At 41.3% G+C, this 17,556-nt stretch overlaps 2 long non-coding RNA genes across 2 annotated transcripts; one reads left to right on the forward strand and one right to left on the reverse strand.

The window, feature by feature from the left end:
• Positions 1–12,350: 12,350 nt before the first annotated feature.
• Positions 12,351–13,486, forward strand: LOC118966013. Its single transcript, XR_005053200.1, has 3 exons — positions 12,351–12,498; positions 12,657–12,737; positions 12,887–13,486. It is a non-coding gene; the product is annotated as an uncharacterized LOC118966013 (long non-coding RNA).
• A 1,535-nt stretch (positions 13,487–15,021) lies between these two features.
• LOC110531690 lies at positions 15,022–16,087 on the reverse strand. The gene is made up of 4 exons (XR_002474739.2): positions 16,057–16,087; positions 15,773–15,870; positions 15,343–15,374; positions 15,022–15,193 (listed from the first exon to the last, which is right to left on the reverse strand). It is a non-coding gene; the product is annotated as an uncharacterized LOC110531690 (long non-coding RNA).
• Between the last annotated feature and the right edge of the window lie 1,469 nt (positions 16,088–17,556).

Genomic DNA, 17,556 nt, shown 5'->3' on the forward strand with positions numbered 1-17,556 from the left:
AATGGACGAAAAGGGCAATGATTGGGAATCTCAGCACAATCAATCTAGCTATGCAGTAACGTTACGTAGCTAAGGCTATAGCTTATCTATTTATGTAGACCTACTTATTTAGGAAGCTAGCTATATGGCTTGATAGCTAGCCAACATAAAATGACAGAGCCGTATACTGTTGGTAACTAGCTCCTGGAAAGATGCTATGCTAGAACCTGGACAAGTGATGGAGTGGCAGATTTGTTCCCCCAAACCGTTTTATTTGTATTTTTCAGCTTCGGTGGATACAGCTATTGAGATGATCTACCAAGAAGTGTGACTAAGTCAGCTAGCTACTCATTTACTCAAACTTGAATGACTGTTTGCATATCTCTTTGTCAATCAATGTATTTGCAATCGATCAACTGATCAGGCAAGCAAGCTGGAAATCCCATTCACTTGTAAAAATGTTGGTTATAATGGTACTAGGGGCAGGGGCAGGTGGAGAAAATAGAATAGCATCAAACACTTGGAAACCATGTGTTTGATGTATTTGATAAAGTATCCACTGATTCTGCTCCAGTCATTACCACGAGCCCGTTCTCCCCAATTAAGGTACGACCAACTTCCTGTAGCCCAAACGTATGGCTGCTTTCCCATTCAAATGAATATAGAAATGTCTATGAATGTATGATAACATGAAAATTAGCATATTTATGTGCTCGCTTGTCAGGGGCGTTCTAGGACTAGATATTGGCCTTGGCATTTCGAACACAGCAACTCATTTTTTACCTTGAGGCCCCCACCCTGGCCCATTTTTATAATTGAGGCCCCCACACTGGCCCATTTTTTCCCTTGTGGCTGCCATTATTAACCAGAGTGATATTTTTGCGTGAAAACCCCAAGTTAGATGGGCCCACTGTGTTTAAAATGAACCAGCCCATCGGGCATTTGCCCAAAATGCTAGATGGCCAGTCCACCCTTGTCGATTATCACAAAACGAAGAAAACAAATGTGTGTAATATTCTTTATTTGGTGTATAATACATATACTACATGACCAAAAGTACGTGCACACCTGCTCGTCAAACATCTCATTCCAAAATCATGGGAATTAATATGAAGTTGGTCCCCCCTTTTCTGCTATAACAGCCTCCTCTTTTCTGGGAAGGCTTTCCACTAGATGTAGGAACATTGCTGCAGGGACTTGTTTCCATTTAGCCGCAAGAGCATTAGTGAGGTTGGGGACTGACTTTAGGCGATTAGGCCTGTCTCTCAGTCAGCGTTCCAATTCATCTCAAAGGTTTTCGATGGGGTTGAGGTCAGGGCTCTGTGCAGGCCAGTCGAGTTATTCCACATCGATCTCAACAAACCATTTCTGTATAAACCTCTCTTTTTGCACGAGGGCATTGTCATGCTGAAACAGGAAAGGGCCTTCCCCAAACTGTTGCCACAAAGGTTGAAGCACATAATCATCTAGAATGTCATTGCACAGTATGCTTTAGCTTTAAGATTTTCCTTCACTGGAACTAAGGGGCCTAGCCCGAACCATGAAAAACAGCCCCAGACCATTTTTCCTCCTCCACCAAACTTTACAGTTGGCAGTATGCATTGGGGCAGTTAGCGTTCTCCTGGCATCTGCCGAACCCATATTTGTACGCCGGACTGCTAGATGGTGAAGTGTGTTTCATCACTCCAGAGAGCACGTTTCCACTGCTCCAGAGTCCAATTGTGGCGAGTTTTACACCAGGTGTGTGTAATGATGAGACAAGTCCAGGGTTGATGAGTGAAGGGCGTTTGCCAGTAGTAGGTTAGGCAGCAGCTAGAAGGCCGACGACGCCGAACACCTGAGCTGGACAGGAGGGGGAGCCAAAGCGAAGGCTGATGCGACACAGACAAACAATTATTGTGCTGACATTGCTTTCAGAGGCAGTTTGGAACTGGGTAGTAAGTGTTGCAAACGAAGACGATTTTTACACACTGCGCTTTTCAGCACTCGGTGGTCCCATTCTGTGAGCTTGTGTGGCCTATCACTTCGCGGATGAGCCATTGTTGCTCCTAGATGTTTCCACTTCACAATAACAGCACTTACAGTTGAGCAGGGGAGAAATTTGAGGAACTGACTTGTTGGAAATGTGGCATCCTATGAAAGTGCCACATTGAAAGTCACTGAGCTCTTTAGAAAGGCCAATCTACTGCCAATGTTTGTCTATGGAGATTGCATGGCTGTGTGCTTAATTTTATACACCTGTCAGCAACGGGTGTGACTGAAATAGTCAAATTCACTCACATACTTTTCTATATATATTATATTTTATATGTTTTATGGTGGGAAATCTTTGTCACTTACTCTTTTAAAGAGGACTGCGTAAGGCCTAAATAAATACAATCACCTTCCTTTGTCTTGATTATTGTTAAATGCTTTATCACAAGCCAGTCCATGTCAAATCATTTACTTTATTCATTAGTAGCTACAGTTACAGTAATACAGATCATAAAGTTTTTAAAAACTGGAGTCAATAAAGAGCTAATTCCTTTTAATGGACGTATTTTGTGTTGTTTGTATTGTATTGTATTCTTTTACTGTCTGACCCCATCTGTAGATGGTGATATCAAAGAAGAGCAACTTCTAAGAAAGAGTCACTTCCCTGTGCACTGCAGACATGCTCTCTTGTTAATCTTGTAAATTCAATTCAAAATTCAAAGACAATTAACATGGTGATAGAAGTATGGTACAGTAACCACATATACGCTTGTATATAGTATGGTGGTATACTAACTATATGGAGGCTGGCACAATTTCTTATGTGATATAAAGAACTAGTACTGTATACATTTTGACACAGTATATTGTACAATTGTTATAAACAAAAGTAAGATGTGTCACTTTGTCAGACTGTGTGCGCAACTGGTCAACTGGAGTCAGGTGCAGGAGAGCAGAGATGAGTGAACAGGCACACTTTAATTGGCAGAAGCAAAAGAGTCTGACGGAACAGCCACAACACTCCAGCCAAAGGCAAAAGCGAATAGCGCACTAGTCACACAAAATAATGTACAACAATACAATACCACAGGTTCAAAACAATGCCTGGAAAAAAACTGCCTGACGCATCACACAATAAACGTAACTAACAATTACACACACAGACACGGGGGGGGGGGGGGGGGGGGGGCAGAGGATAATATACACGTAGAGTGTGAGGGTGTGCGGGAAAACAAGAAAATGGAAAATGAAAGGTGGAGCGGCGATGGCTAGAAGACCGGCTGCGTCGACCGCCGAGCACCGCCCAGACAAGGAGAGGAGCCGACTTCGGCGGGAGTCGTGACACACTTACCTTTTGATGTCCAGCTTGGTCCCGTATCTAACCTGTCAAGAAAGTCTACATGTCAGTAAGTCTGTTTCCTATACAGTGATATCTGATTATATGCATAGCTACCTCATGTTCAAGACATAGTATTCAAAAAATGCAAAAGGTACTGATTTTAGCATGATGTTCAATCATCTAAAGGTGGCTTTGTTGAGCTTCACAATTAATTTGAGATACTTTCAAATGATTTGGACATGATGTGCGAAAAATGCTAATATCGGTCCCATGACTTGAATGGGATTTGTGCCACAAATGCTAAAACATTAGCATTTGGAAACAGTGCCAGGGAAACTGAACCAAAGCATGGATTGCTGTCATACCTTGTCCATAGAATGCGTATAGGGTAAGGAAACCAATATGTAACTATCCCGTTTAAGTGGACCAATGCTTACTATGTAGGATATGTTGTGCAGGGTGTGTGAAGCATGGACACTGTTTGGTGTCTAGATGATCAATTCATTTTGTGGAACCATTGTATAATTTTCGTTCACCGGTTGGATTTATTTTTTATTTCACCTTTATTTAACCAGGTAGGCTAGTTGAGAACACCTTTATTTAACCAGGTAGGCCAGTTGAGAACACCTTTATTTAACCAGGTAGGCTGCGACCTGGCCAAGATAAAGCATAGCAATTCGACACATAGCAATTCGTCACATACAACAACACAGAGTTACACATGGAATAAACAAAACATACAGTCAATAATACAGTAGAACAAAAGAAAACAAAAACGTATATATACAGTGAGTGCAAATGAGGTAAGTTAAGGAAATAAATAGGCCATGGTGGCGAAGTAATTACATATAGCAATTAAACACTGGAATGGTAGATCGGCAGAATATGAATGTGCAGGTAGAGATACTGGGGTGCAAAGGAGCAAAATAAATAAATACCAGTATGGGGATGAGGTAGGTGGATAGATGGGCTGTTTACAGATAGGCTAAGTACAGGTGCAGTGATCTGTAAACTGCTCTGACAGCTGGTGCTTAAAGCTAGTGAGGGAGATGTGAGTCTCCAGCTTCAGAGATTTTTGCAATTCATTCCAATCATGGGCAGCAGAGAACTGGAAGGAAAGCCGACCAAAGGAGGAATTGGCTTTGGGGGTGACCAGTGAGATATACCTGCTGGAGCGCGTGCTACGAGTGGGTGCTGCTATGGTGACCAGTGAGCTGAGATAAGGCAGGGCTTTACCTAGCAGAGACTTGTAGATAACCTGTAGCCAGTGGGTTTGGCGACGAGTATGAAGCGAGGGCCAACCAACGAGAGCAGACAGGTCGCAATGGTGGGTAGTGTATGGGGCTTTGGTGACAAATGGATGGCACTGTGATAAAGAACGTACAATACTGAGGTTGCAGTGTGAAAACAGATGCATTTTCTTCAGTAAGAAATTGTTATCTGGCAAGCATACAATACATTTTCAAATAGAGTACAAACAGTAAAGAGCTACAGTTACAGTACAAGGACATGCACAGGCTCTTGGTCTGACACCCAGTTATCTTCCTTAGACTTGGCCCAACCCCATGTAACAGTTACAGTACTCTTGATGACCAATACGAGGTCTGTTTGGTTTACAACAGGTCTTGATATGTACCAGGGGGAACAGTGGTGGAGCATCATGAGTGTATATGGGGGAATAACATACACTACAGAATGAAACAAGTCTATTTTTATGTCAGTCTCATTACCTATCATTCACAGAATCATGCTCTATCTGAAGTGTGACACCAGTCGGTTTAGTATGGGTGTAACGGTTAACTGGCAAGACCTTCTGGATGCAGCCTGGGATAAATAGATGAATGCTATTTAGACACTATGAGCTAATGATTGTAGTCCAATAATGAATTCAACCTGGCCTTCTATTCAGTTTTGGTGATAATATACTGTGTGGGTCTTACATGTCAGTGGACTGTGTTTCTAATTGTCATTGTTGTCAACAACAGAGAGAAAACAGTGACACCACACAGACATCCTGCTGAAAACCACGTAGAGAGAGGGTGTGTAGAAGGCTATCACGCCTGTCCAAAGCATAGTAGTGGCCTCGTTTTGTGCTTACAGGAGACCAACGGGTTCAGGTACGTGTGAACAGCTAACTGTGTGCATGCATGGGTGGTTGTGTTTAGCATGGTAACACCCACGTTTTGGGTCAGTTTAAATCTTCCCTTTGCAAGCTCTCTGCACACACATTCATTCATACACACATTGGGTATTCACACAAAAGATGGAAGAAGTCTATTTTTTGTCAGTATCAGTTGTTTAAATTTATATTTTTTCATAACAAAAGAAGCCACATCAGTTCGCAGCCATTAATACAAAAAATGCAATATCAAACTCAGAAATCTCAATAAATTATAAGTTGCATTAGATAGTGATGATATATCCAACAATTACTGCAAAGACAATCTAAGCTCTACAGTCATTGGCCTTAGCTTTATGTATTTTCTGGTGAGGTAGATGATGATGAAGATGGTCAGACAGCAGAGGAGAACTACAGTTCTTATGATGGAGAGAAGGACCAGGATTCTCATCTGTGGATCAGAGTGACAACATTCAACATCCAGCTTGGTCCCGTTCCCAAACAGTATCTCCCCACATGAGGCCACAGCACAGTAGTAAGTCCCAGCATCAGAAAGGCTGAGGTTCCTCTTGGGGAGGTTGTAGACACAGCTCTGTGTAGGAGATCCAGCCTCAGGGCTCTTCTCACACTGATCACTCCTGTCTCCATGGGTGTAAATGATTCCTGGATGGTATTCTCCTGAGCCATGTCTAAACCAATAGACACTGTGTTCTTCTGCACAGGTCTCAGTGTGTATTTTACAGTTCAGAGTCTCATTGCTGTACTGACTCAGACACAGACTGCTGAGTAAGATGATGGTTCCTGGAATCTGCACCTTTTACACAATAAAACCAAGGTTCTAATAATTGTTTGTTATATTACAAAATAACCACGTGGAGAGCCTGATAGTCACATGATAAGAAATATATATTTTTTTTAGATTTCTGTAAAAAAAAAATTGAAGACTGAACAGTACACTACTTTTGAATAGGGCCCACAATATTTGGAAGCACACTTGTCATTTGGTTAATGCTGTGATCCATTATGTTTTGGCCCCCCGACCATCTGCTCATGAAAAAAAACAGCCCGTGGCTGAATCTAGTTGATGATCCCTGCCCTACAGTACATAGTGCACTTCTTTTGACCAGAGCACACAGGGTGCCATTTTGGAAGCTCATTTGTCATTTGGTTTAGCACAGGAGGTTGGTGGCACCTTCATTGGGGAGGATGGGCTTGTGGTAATGACTGGAGTGGAATCAGTGGAATGGTATGAAATACATGAAACACACCAGGTGTTTGATGCCATTCCATTTGCTCCATTCTGGCTATTATTATGAGCTGTTCTCCTCTCAGCAGCCTCCTGTGGTGGGTAGATAATGGTTTTGGGTAGTCTTGATGAGTGCATGTCCTTACTGCACCCTCATGTCCGCCTAAACAATGAGGACATGAAAACAACCGTGGGCCATAAGTGTAAGATGTCAAAATACCCCTGTGACATTTGGTCATCGACTTCTTCTGAATCCCTCTGCTCAGAACAAATACAGAAATTGAAAAAGTGCACAATGACCAAAGACATCACAAGGCTCATCACAGGCCTTGTAAATACAACGAGACAAATTATCTGTATGCAAATCAAACTGCATTGGTAGCAAACTATAACACATCATGTCACAGGAAATATGAGGTGTGGAATCAAAAGTACCTAAGAAAGAAATGTGTATGCCAAATGTATGAAGGCATGATGTCTGTTTGTTGAGTTGTTGAGTGGAAACTTCTGACCACAGAGATCTTTGTATGAGGTGTGTGTTGTTTTCCATCCCTGTTCATACCAGCGAGGTGACACTGACCACAGGCCGGGGATGTAGCGTCTGCAGCGAATGCATCAGATGAGAGTCTGCAGAGAAGATTGACACCTGCCTCTGTACGCTCAACATTAGAGCAGTAGGTCTATTGTTTATGGATGAATTCACTCTGCATGCAAATACCTCATGGATGCACTATGACTGAAGTAGGCCTACAAGAGCTCCAAAGTGTTCAATATGATGACGTTGTCCAGGTGTCCAGCATTCAATTAAATTCAAATGTATTATTGTTTAGATGAGAGAGCGAGAGAGAGAGAGAGAGAGAGAGAAGCCTGGGGCAGTTTGGTTTTGGTCAGGTATTTGTAGTCTGGTGGTATAGATGGAAAGAGATGTGAGGCCTGATTGGTGAGAAGAGAATGTGTGAGATTTAGATGCTCAGAGAGAGAGAGCGAGAGAGTCAACATTATGCACACAAACTACAACAAGTATTATTTGGTACAATTTGTTAGTTTTAGTGGATATTTCCCCATAAATATATAGTGCAGTACATTACCACAAGTATTATTATGTAATCTTATTTACACAGAATTAGATATATTACCACAGGGCTATGTCATCTTTCATTTTAAAAGATGGTAAAATACTGGGAATCTATTCTATAGTTAATTTAAAAAGAAAAGTATTCTACTGTCTTTCAGACAAATGTCATGAGAGACCCAGTGATGCTCACCTCAGCAGGTCTCACTCAACACTGGGCTCCTTCCTGTCACTCACACTACAGCAAGTGATGCGTTGCTCATTGGCCCCTCCTACTCTACCTCTAACCATGATGGCTGTCAAAAGGGGATTTTTGACATCTTGAAATAGGGTGGCAGAGCACAACAACAGTCAATTATAAAACAACTATTCAGTGTATTGCATTTGTTCTTCTTCAGTGCTAATCAAATCAACATTAAAACATGATCTTGTGGCAGCGTACACAAGATGCTCCATCTTCATTATTAGACATTTAGCTGTTTTCTTATTCCTTGTCCTCTTCTGACTGAATCTCAACACTGTAGTTCAGAGAGTCTGGGTCCTGACCCGGATCCTGTAGAAAACAAATTATAATATTACACAACACATGCAAATACTGTATCAACAAAACAAACACTTCTCAAAGATAGCTTAGTCCAAGTACTGTTATCTTTAGGTCATGTACACATATCATGTAAATTTAACAGTTTCTATTACCTGGCTATTTTGTGGTTGTAGTTGAGCCTCAATATCTGAATAAGTAAAAAGGAATTTTGGTCAGTACACAAACAAACATTTCTTTCAGTGTACAAAACATTACAAACGCCTTCCTAATTTTGAGTTGCATCCCTTTTGCCCTCAGAACAGCCTCAATTCATTGGGTCATGGATTCTACAAGGTGTTGAAAACATTCCACAGGGATAATGGCCCATATTGACTCCAATGCTTCCAACAGTTGTGCCAAGTTGGCTGGATGTCCTTTGGGTTGTGGACCATTCTTGATATACACAGGAAACTGTTGAGCGTTAAAAAAAATCCAGCAGCGATGCAGTTCTTGACACACTCAAACCGGTGCACCTGGAACCTACTACCATACCCTATTCAAAGGCAGTTAAATATTTTGTCTTGTCCATTCACCCTCTGAATGGCACACCAGAGGTCTCTTCACAGTTCCCAAGTCCAAAACAGACTATGGGAGGTGCACCGTACTACATAGAGCCATGACAACATGGTACTTTATTCCACACCCAGGAACTCATGAAAGCTGTCAAATAAGATTTACAAAACAGATAAAAATATACCTCATGGAACAGCGGAGACTGTGAAGAGACACACACACACACACACACACACACACACACACACACACACACACACACTATAACATACACAATATAACATACACAATATACACATTTTGTGTTGTAGATATGTGGTAGTAGAGTAGTGGCCTTAAGGCACACACTTAATCTGTTGTGAAATCTCTTTACTTTCATCTACACTGATTGAAGTGGATTTTTACAAGTGACATCAAGAAGAGATCATAGCTTTCACCTGGATTCACCTGGTCAGTCTATGTCATGGAAAGAGCAGATATTCTTAATGTTTTGTACACTCAGTTGATAGTCTAATAATCTGAGACATACACCTTCTAGAAAATGCTCATGGACTTCCATTGTGACTTTATTGTGTGTGTTTGCATCTTGTCTGATCCTGAGGACCAGTATGAGGATGACTATCAGGTGAACAGTAATCACAACACCCAGGATCATAGCGGTTTCTTCATTCTCTCTTACAGGACCGATAGTTCTATTAAAATGTCCCATTAGATGAAATGTAATTAAATCAGTTTGTGATCCTTTAATGATATAGCTAAAAATGCAGTACACTTTTTTTATTTAAAGAAAATTGTTTTGCATCTACGTGGAAAGAAAGGGAAACCCACTGTCTTTAAATTAAATTACTCTAGCTTTTCCTCATGTCCTTTGTGTCCTACAACATCAGGATCAGTAGAATATATCATTTGTTTCCCTCAAAATTATAATGATAAAAAATATGGCCAGCAATGGTTTGCATTTCTTTTGTGATAACTCCTGATTAGCTTGATAAACATTTTCAAATGTATCAAAAGCCAGACAAATAGTGGAAAACGTACACAGCGTTTTTTGACATGTAGCCTGGCTACTGTCAGCTATTTCCCCTTTTGTGATTTTGAGGAAGACACCACAGAACATTTCATATATAAGGAAATTCAATTGTGGAAACCATGTGTTTGATGTATTTGTTACCATTCCGCTGATTCCACTCCAGTCATTACCATGAGCCAGTTCTCCCTAATTAACCCCCTGTGCTCATCACAGACGCTGCTGCTACTGTTTATTATCTGTCACTTTATTCCTAGTTATATGTACTTACAGTATCTACCTCAATTAAGTCGTACCCCTGCATACAACTCGCTACTGTTGCATGTAGCCAAGTTATCGTTGCTCATTGTGTATTTATTATTACTTTTATTTCATTTTCTATGTTATTTCTCTCTGCCTTGGTAGTGAAGGGCTCATCAGTAAGCATTTCACTTTTATCTACAACTGTTGTTTACTAAGCATGTGACGAATAACATTTGACTTGAATAATTATTTGAAACAACAACATTTGTGGGTGTTTAATTTTTTTCAATGCATGGTTATAGCTGCTGGGAATGCTTTATTTGGACAGTCCCTACAGATAGTCTATGCATGTTAACCCTAACCCTAACCCGAAAGACCCAGTCCGAACCGTAAAGCTAACCCTATAGCCCGAGTCCTAACCCTAAAGCTAACCCTATAGCCCTAGTCCTAACCCTAAAGCTAACCCTAGAGCCCTAGTACTAACCCTAAAGCTAACCCTATAGTCCTAGTCCTAACCCTAACCCTATAGCCCTAGTCCTAACCCTATATCCCTAGTCCTAACCCTGAAGCTAACCCTATAGCCCTAGTCCTAACCCTAACCCTAACCCTATAGCCCTAGTCCTAACGCTAACCCTATAGCCCTAGTCCTAACCCTAAAGCTAACCCTATAGCCCTAGTCCTAAACCTAAAGCTAACCCTAAAGCCCTAGTCCTAACTCTAAAGCTAACCCTATAGCCCTAGTCCTAACCCTAGCCCTATAGCCCTAGTCCTAACCATAACCCTAAAGCTAACCCTATAGCCCTAGTCCTAACCCTAAAGCTAACCCTATAGCCCTAGACCTAAACCTAACCCTATAGCCCTAGACCTAAACCTAACCCTAACCCTATAGCCCTAGTCCTAACCCTAATGCCCTAGTCATAACCCTTAAGCTAAACCTATAGCCCTAGTCCTAACCCTAAAGCTAACCCTATAGCCCTAATCCTAACCCTAAAGCTAACCCCATAGCCCTAGTCCTGACCCTTAAACTAACCCTATAGCCCTAGTCCTAACCCTTAAACTAACCCTATAGCCCTAGTCCTAACCCTAAAGCTAACCCTAGTCCTAACCCTTAAACTAACCCTACAGCCCTAGTCCTAATCTTAAAGCTAACCCTAGTCCTAACCCTAAAGCTAACCCTATAGCCCTAGTCCTAACCCTATAGCCCTAGTCCTAACCCTAAGCTAACCCTATAGCCCTAGACCTAACCCCAACCCTAACCCTATAGCCCTAGTCCTAACCCCAAAGCTAACCCTATAGCCCTAATCCTAACCCTAAAGCTAACCCTATAGCCCTAATCCTAACCCTAAAGCTAACCCCATAGCCCTAGTCCTGACCCTTAAACTAACCCTATAGCCCTAGTCCTAACCCTTAAACTAACCCTATAGCCCTAGTCCTAACCCTAAAGCTAACCCTATGGCCCTAACCCTAACCCTATAGCCCTAGTCCTAACCCTAAGCTAACCCTATAGCCCTAGACCTAACCCCAACCCTAACCCTATAGCCCTAGTCCTAACCCCAAAGCTAACCCTATAGCCCTAATCCTAACCCTAAAGCTAACCCTATAGCCCTAGCCCTAACCCTTAAACTAACCCTATAGCCCTAGTCCTAACCCTTAAATGAACCCCATAGCCCTATTCCTAACCCTAAAGCTAACCCTAGTCCTAACCCTTAAACTAACCCTATAGCCCTAGTCCTAATCTTAAAGCTAACCCTAGTCCTAACCCTAAATCTAACCCTATAGCCCTAGTCCTAACCCTAACCCGAACCCTATAGCCCTAGTCCTAACCCTAAAGCTAACCCTATAGCCCGTCCTAACCCTAAAGCTAACCCTATAGCCCTAGTCCTAACCCTAAAGCTAACCCTATAGCCCTAGCCCTAACCCTAGCCCTAAAGCTAACCCTATAGCCCTAGTCCTAACCCTAGCCCTAAAGCTAACCCTATAGCCCTAGCCCTAACCCTAGCCCTAAAGCTAACCCTATAGCCCTAGTCCTAACCCTAGCCCTAAAGCTAACCCTATAGCCCTAGTCCTAACCCTAGCCCTAAAGCTAACCCTATAGCCCGACTGTAGCTACAGCTACAAAGGCAGAGAGGTCTTATAGCTCATCATCAAAACCTGCAGTTCTGTCTGGGTGTCAGAGCTACTAACCAATAATATCAGGTCATCTCTGGCTCCAGACTTGTAGTTCCTGTCACCTCACACTGTGGTTGATTCTCGTCATCTTTCTAATATCAGTTAGATCATGAAGAACAAACTACAAGAAAGGGGCATAGCTGACACCTATGAAGGAATTTTTTCACACGCTTGAGTCTGATACAGCAACGTACTGCGGTCGAAGCCTATTCATGATGGACTTTGGAGAAAAAGGTACATTCATTATGACTATTGTATTTTGTTTTAACTTGAAAATACTGTTAATTTATGTACAAATCATTTAGGTACAGTTTAAAATACAGAAACAGATAAGAATGTTGACCTCCTGATGTGTACGACAGCTAACCCCATGTCTCACTCTTATCTGACAGACAAGATGACCAGTATACACATCAGAAGGACAATGATGAAACTCTGTCTGTTATATGAAGAAAATCTGTTATTCCGAACAGGTAAAGCTAGGGGTAATAAGAGTGCAAACTTACTATTAAAGGGACAATCATGCTTACGTATTTAAGAAAACAGATATTTTGAGTTCTTACAGTACATGCATGAACTATGATATGTGGAGTCTTTAATAATGTAAATATATATCTTTCAGCTTTGTCTCTTGCTGTTGTTCTCACTCAGTCTGATGTTTGGAGCACCTTCACTCTTGGAGACGCAGTTGATTTGGAATGCTTCATCACTGTGGATGACAGGACAAGCCCCAGATGTTATCTCTGTATTCTCACTGCAATTGTCTTTGGAGAGTTTGACTAAAAGCTTTGCTTTGCTACAAGGAAGAGTGGCACCAGATTTGTGCTGACCATCTCAGATTCCACGGCATCCAACATGGGGATGTATTACTGTGCTGCAATTGATTATGAAAGCATGATCTTCGGGAGTTGTGTTTTTTTGATACATTCAGGTGTTTTATCTTCTATTTTAGCAAATATATGTTGTATTTGGAAATTGTGCAAGTCATTGATAGTAATGTGATTTTATAGTCCTGGAAAAGCTGCAGATTCCAGGACCCAGCATGTTGAACAGTAGTCTGTGTCTGAGTCAGTCTAGCCAGAAGAGTCTGAACTGTAAAATACACACAGACCTGTGCAGGAGAACACAGTGTCTATTGGTTCAGACATGGCTCAGGAGAATCTTGTCCAGGAATCATTTACACCCATGGAGACAGGAGTGATCAGCGTGAGAAGAGCCCCGAGGCTCGGTCTCCTACACAGAGCTGTGTCTTCAACCTCCCCAAGAGGAACCTCATTCTCTCTGATGCTGGGACATACTACTGTGCTGTGGCCTCATGTGGGGAGATACTGTTTGGGAACGGGACCAAGCTGGATGTTGAAGGTATCTAACATTTCTTTACCCTTATGCTATTATTAACATTATGTTTAATGACTGATAACACATTATCGACAACTGCCCATAGCACTATAGTGGAGTGATGGCATTTTTTTTCAGATGTTGACATTGATCCATAGATGACAATCTTGGTCCTTCTCTCCATCATAACTGGAGTTCTCCTCTTCTGTCCTACCATCTTCATCATCAGGAAATAGATACGTTCTATTGATATTGGCCATGTATGTAGTATGTTACTTGCTTTCACCAAATCCCTACAAAGCACTTGTATTAGCATGAATAAATAGCACTGAACATTGATACGGACTTAAGTCGTTCTGTTTGAGGGAATGGGTCAGAGGTGACAGAAATTATCCTGAAGGAAAATTGTTGATAAACTATTGAGAACCAATCTGAGTATGCACTTTCTACTCTTGAATACTTTAGGTTATAGGAAAGGCTTTCAGCTTGTTTGTATTCACATACTTTGCACTTGAGCAGCAGGGGTCTGGTTATCTTCCAGATGAAGAGAGGTGTGAACAGAACATGTGGTTTTGATGCACTGAGAGGTGTTGAGAGCTGAAGGCCAGTTTTATTTTAGTGCAGGTTGTCTTCAGTAGAGAGAGGATGATGCAAGATATGTCTACCGTCTCCATCTCACATCCCCTTATGGTTAACCGCCACTCAAATCACCCACGCGTTTCTACTTACATGTCAGGTGGTGGAAAAGTGACCAGGTTCTTTTGAGCAGGCACACTCAGAAAAAAAGAAAGTGCTATCTAGAACCTAAAAGGGTTATTCGGCTGTCCCATAGGAACACCCATTGAAAGACATTTGTTCAAGATACAACATTTAACAAGTACAATTCTTTGGGCAGCGGGCAGAGAGCGACCCATCCCCCAGTGTTAGTCTAAGAGGCCCAGTGATGTTCACCCCAGCAGGTCTCACTCATCACTGAACTGCTCCTCCACTCACACCACAGGAAGTGATGCCGTCTTCACTGGCCCCTCCTCTACCTCAGACTAATCATATTCTCCTTATAAGGTAACTAGATGCTTTTCAGAATAGGGGCTGTGATCAGTGCAGTCATGACAGGAAATACTAAAGGGGCGAATAACATGACAAACATGAGGTTTTGATTAAGTAATCAATGTAATACAATTGTCCAATGCTGGGTACTTTACAAACAAATTATTAAAGAATAACCAAATCACTAATAAACACAACAGAGAACTAAGCTAAGAGAGGCCAAAAGAGGCAACTCCTCCTCTGTGGCCATTAAACAGTTGTGGTTTGAGTCCAACTCCCCCTCTCTAACCACCCCTGTACTACTGAGCTGTGTGGCCTAACAGAGTGGAAGAGGGCTACAGTGACCCTGAGGTACAAAGCACAGAAACTAGAGCTATTTACTGATTTTTAATACATTTGATTTAACTACACATACAATAGAGGATTTAAACTTGTGTTCAAAGATATGGCAAACCACTTGTCCTCTCCACCCTCCACTTTGCCATCTTGTAGCAGCATACACTACATGGGGGTCCAACTGCTCTCTTCTCTCCCTCTTCTTTTTCTAGGTGGTGAAATTCAGGGCGGCATAATTCAGTGCATTAGTACCTTGGTTCTGTACATTTGAAAACTACCCAACATACAATTATAATTTACACTGTTTCTGAATTGCTTATATTTTCTAAATAATTTCACTGAACAAATAGCACTTACCTGATATTTTTGTGGTTGTTGCGATTCAGGTCCTGAATATGATATAAAACAGAGATGAGAGAAGAAACTGATCATTCCATTGTTGAGCGCACAATATTTTACCTACTCTTTCAATTCAGTATATAGTAGGTCAGGGGTAGGCCACCCTGTTCCTGGAGTGCCGCAAGTAGTGCAGGATTTTGTTCCAACTCGGCACCACACCTGCCTAACTAAGCTAATTGATCAGTTCAGTGGTTGCCTAAATTCAACACACCTGGTCTTCCAGATCGGTTAAATCAAAAACATGAAGTGCCTGTGGCACTCCAGAACCAGGGTTGCCTACCCCTGCAATGTCATAGGAAACATTTTCACTTTGTAAGTGTAGTTAATAGCCGGCCCCATATGAAATAGGCTCCATACCTGTGTTTAGTCTGTTCGCATCTTGTCTTACCTTGAGGACCAGGATGAGGATGATTATCAGTAGAACAGCAGTTACAACACCCAGGATCACAACCAGTAGGAAGAGCTTCATGGTTCCAATATCCTCTCCTGCAAAACAGATTTCAATTAGAATCAGAACTATACAAACTTTTACCCAGTTTGCTACCAATGGAAAATTCTCAGATTGTTATAAAATGCTATTATACTTTATTTCTATTCTGTGGTACTTTCAAAATATATTATATTAATTCATTTATTTTTCTGTTATAGTTTTCATTGTTTCCTTTTCCTTACACAGCTCTTGGCCATTGTGTAGAGGTTGGAGTCTGTTTGATTGAGTGTGTGGAACAGGTGTCTTTTATACAGGTAATGAGTTCAAACAGGTGCAGTTAATACAGTTAATGAGTGGAGAACAGGAGGGCTTCTTAAAGAAAAACTAACAGGTCTGTGAGAGCAGGAATTCTTACTGGTTGGTAGGTGATCTAATACTTATGTCATGCAATAAAATGCAAATTATTTACTTAAAAATCATACAATGTGATTTTCTGGATTTTTTTAGATTCCGTCTCTCACAGTTGAAGTGTACCTATGATAAAAAATACAGACCTCTACATGCTTTGTAAGTAGGAAAACCTGCAAAATCGGCAGTGTTTCAAATACTTGTTCTCCCCACTGTATAAGCCCTGCGTTATGTGGTAATTTGCATAGGATTTCTATCTTAACGCTTATATTGGAATATATTGGGAATTTGTTGTTGTTTTGTCCTACCTTAATTAAGCAAACAATGTCTAAGCTGGAGATACCTCAAAAAGTATTGTTTCTGTGAATTATACTTGGACCATAGCTCTTCAAAAGAGGTAAAAGTGTTTTCTTGATACAGACAACCAATGTTCTTTATCTCCTTTCTACACCAATCTTTCCAGAAAAGCATGTGTCCCCCTTTTTTCAATTTAGGGTTGTTCCTTAACAAAGCATAGCTTATCAAGAAAGGTGAAGATCTCTTTTTTGATAGAGGCATTACTTCAGATGTGGTCCAGTTGACTTTATAGCCCGATATCTATGAGAATGCATTTACAAGGTCCAGTAAAGGCAAAGAATTGGGGGTCTGATATTAATAGTAATATGTCATCTGCATAAAGCTGTTGTTTATTCTCCCTACCTCCCATATTAATCCCTTTGATTGACTGATGCATCCTAATGGCTTCGGCTAATGGTTCTAATGCTATAATAGATATGAGGGGCGAGAGATAATCACCTTGTTTCGTGCCTCATCCTACAGAAAACGGAGATGATCATAGTCCGTTAGTGACGACTATGGATTTGGGGTCGTTGTACAGAAGTTTAATAATATTCTGAAAGCCCTGTCCAAATCCAAATGTATTTATAGTATAACGCAGGTAGTCCCAGCCCACCCTATCAAGGGCTTTCTCTGCATCTAGGGATAAGGCTGTCACTGAAGTATCCAAATATTTTGCCTTCCAGATGACATGCAATAGGCACCTAAGATTATCAGATGAAGTTCTGCATTTCCCAAATCCCACCTGATCTGGATTCATGATTTTCTTAATGATATGATTCACCCTCATAGCCAGAAGTTTTGTAAACAGTTTTCCATCACAATTTATCAAAGCATTTGGACGGTAGCTCCCACACTCATGGGGATCCTTTCCTTTTTTGAGGATTTGGGTGATTACTGCATCACTCATAGAAGGTGGGAGCTGACCTGTGTCAATCGATGTGTTAAATGTTTTTAACTTTTCTGGGCTAAGCTGCTCTGCAAACCTTTTATACGAA

Source organism: Oncorhynchus mykiss, chromosome 9 (genome assembly GCF_013265735.2).
Source record: "Oncorhynchus mykiss isolate Arlee chromosome 9, USDA_OmykA_1.1, whole genome shotgun sequence".
Taxonomy (NCBI): domain Eukaryota; kingdom Metazoa; phylum Chordata; class Actinopteri; order Salmoniformes; family Salmonidae; genus Oncorhynchus; species Oncorhynchus mykiss.